The sequence below is a fragment of the Callospermophilus lateralis genome, unplaced genomic scaffold, assembly GCF_048772815.1.
Source record: "Callospermophilus lateralis isolate mCalLat2 unplaced genomic scaffold, mCalLat2.hap1 Scaffold_84, whole genome shotgun sequence".
Taxonomy (NCBI): Eukaryota; Metazoa; Chordata; class Mammalia; order Rodentia; family Sciuridae; genus Callospermophilus; species Callospermophilus lateralis.
The window spans coordinates 1,933,839-1,935,916 of NW_027516477.1; the positions used below are offsets into that span (position 1 = coordinate 1,933,839).

The following is a 2,078-nucleotide window of genomic DNA, read 5'->3' on the forward strand; positions in this document are numbered from 1 at the left end:
CCCTCTCTCAAAAGACAGGCCCAAGAGAAGGGGATCGTGACAGCTCACGGAGGCCGTGTTCCGTACTCAGATAAGTACACAGAGGGGAGGCTGAGGAGGAGGTGGGAGGCGGCTCAGGCCCTGCATGCAGCCAGGAGAGGGGGGAGACAGGAATAGCAAGCTGGAACCGGGTGGTCCTGGGCCTCGCCACCTGCACCCTACCTGGACGGCTGGTGGCTTGGCAGCAGCATGAACAGAGAACAGACATGTCAACAGAGACCCCCGCCCGCCCCGCCCCGTGGAAAAATATACACCCCAGTATTTACGTAATAATTTAGATAGAATATTCTGTCTTCTGCATTGTGCAAATAAATTAAACGAAACGATTTCCTTTTCTTTTTCTTTTTTTCCATAAAGAAAGAAACGCAACGCAATTTAAAAACAGGCACGCCATTAAAAAGGGCCCACTGGACCCCGGAGCCCCTGGCCAAGGCACCCTGGCCGGCGGGCTCGCGAGCCTTGACGGAGACAGCGACCTTACCCTGACGACGATGGCATTCTGTGGCTAAAGTGACTTGGGCGCACCCCGAGGACAGGGTGTGGTCCTGCACGTGGACACGGCGGTCAGGGGAGGGGACAAGGACACAGACCACACCCTCAGGGAGACGGGCTCCGGAGCGGTGGTTAGGACAGTGACATGTACAAGCACAGAGTGCACAGTAGTCGTGTTATTTACAAATACATAGCAATCCTTCAAGTTTTCAAGTTTCATTAAAAGGAGGGGAGGAGAAAGGGAGGGAAACCCACCAACCGAAGGAAAAAATAAAAACGAAAGAACAAACCAACATGGAAAAAAACAAAAAGAAAAACAAAAACAGATTAACAAACACGACTGCCTCGATCCGGAGACGAGAGTTGACAGGGTCACACACGGTTTGCGGTATGTACATCAATTACAGAGGCACGGGAGGCCTGACCGCAGCACCGCGCTGCGCACTGGGCCCGCGGCGCACCCCCCGCCCGCACAGACAGCCCGGCGCCAGGCGGGCATCGCCAGTCCGCGTCCTTCTCTATGTAATAATCAGGGCGGTACCATCAAAGAGGCTGGGGTCGAGGGACTTCCGCTGCTTCGGGCGAAGACCCGCGAGATGGAGCCGAATCCCATCTTCTCTTTCTTCTTCTTCCGTTTTTGGTCTTCAAGATCCTCTAGTGACTGTACAATAGGGTTGTGCAGGTTCTTCTGAACTGGGCCGGGACTGTCGACGTTGCAGAGGGAGTGTGTCCGGTGTGGCGGGGAGTTGATGTCGCTGGGCGTGGACGACCAGTCACCTTCAGCAGCGGACGCGTCCGAGATGACCGAAGGCTGCCGCGAGTGGCAGGGGCTCACCCTGGCCGCTTGCCGGTCCGCAGGGTGGGGCGGGTGTGAGTGGTAGAGAGTCTGCTGGCTCTGGCGGATGGCCGTGGTCAGCGGGAGGTCCACCTGCACCACCCACTCCTGGTTGCAGTTGAGCACCGTCTCGCCCGGCATGGCGAGTGAATGCCGCTTGGGGACGTCCTTGGTCAGCGTGGCTAAGGACTGCTTGGCCATGGCCAGCTCGGCCTCCAGCTCCTTCATCCGGTTGTCCTTGAGGTCCAGCTGGGAGCGCAGGTCCGAGGCGTGGTCCGTGGCCTCCTTGGCCTGGCGCCGCAGCTCCCACTTCTCTCGCTCCAGCAGGTCCGGATCGCCAGGCCCCGCCGCGTCCGCGCACAGCTCGCAGGCTGCGGGGCCCGGAGGGCGCGCGGGCCTGGTGCCCGCCCCGCAGGAAGGCGCCGGCTCGCCCTGCGCCGAGAGCTGGCGGACGCGCTCCCAGGAGTTGGAGTCGGCTGCCCGCATGCCGCGTACACCGGGGGCGCTGCCCGTGGCGGCGCTGGGGGCTCCGACGGCCGGCGCCCGGCTCACAGCCCTGGGGTCCGCCGCCGCATCGGGGGCCGCTGCGCGCCGCCCGTCCGGCCGCCCGCGCGCGGGACCAGGGCTCTCTGTCCGGCCTGGCGCCGGGCCGTCCGCGGCCGCCGCACGCGAGGAATCCCCAATAATTTACTCTTGATATTAAGAAAGCATA

At 61.5% G+C, this 2,078-nt stretch overlaps 1 pseudogene; it reads right to left on the reverse strand.

Moving 5' to 3' along the window:
• Nucleotides 1–903: 903 nt before the first annotated feature.
• Nucleotides 904–1,852, reverse strand: LOC143641073 (kazrin pseudogene; annotated as a pseudogene).
• Between the last annotated feature and the right edge of the window lie 226 nt (nt 1,853–2,078).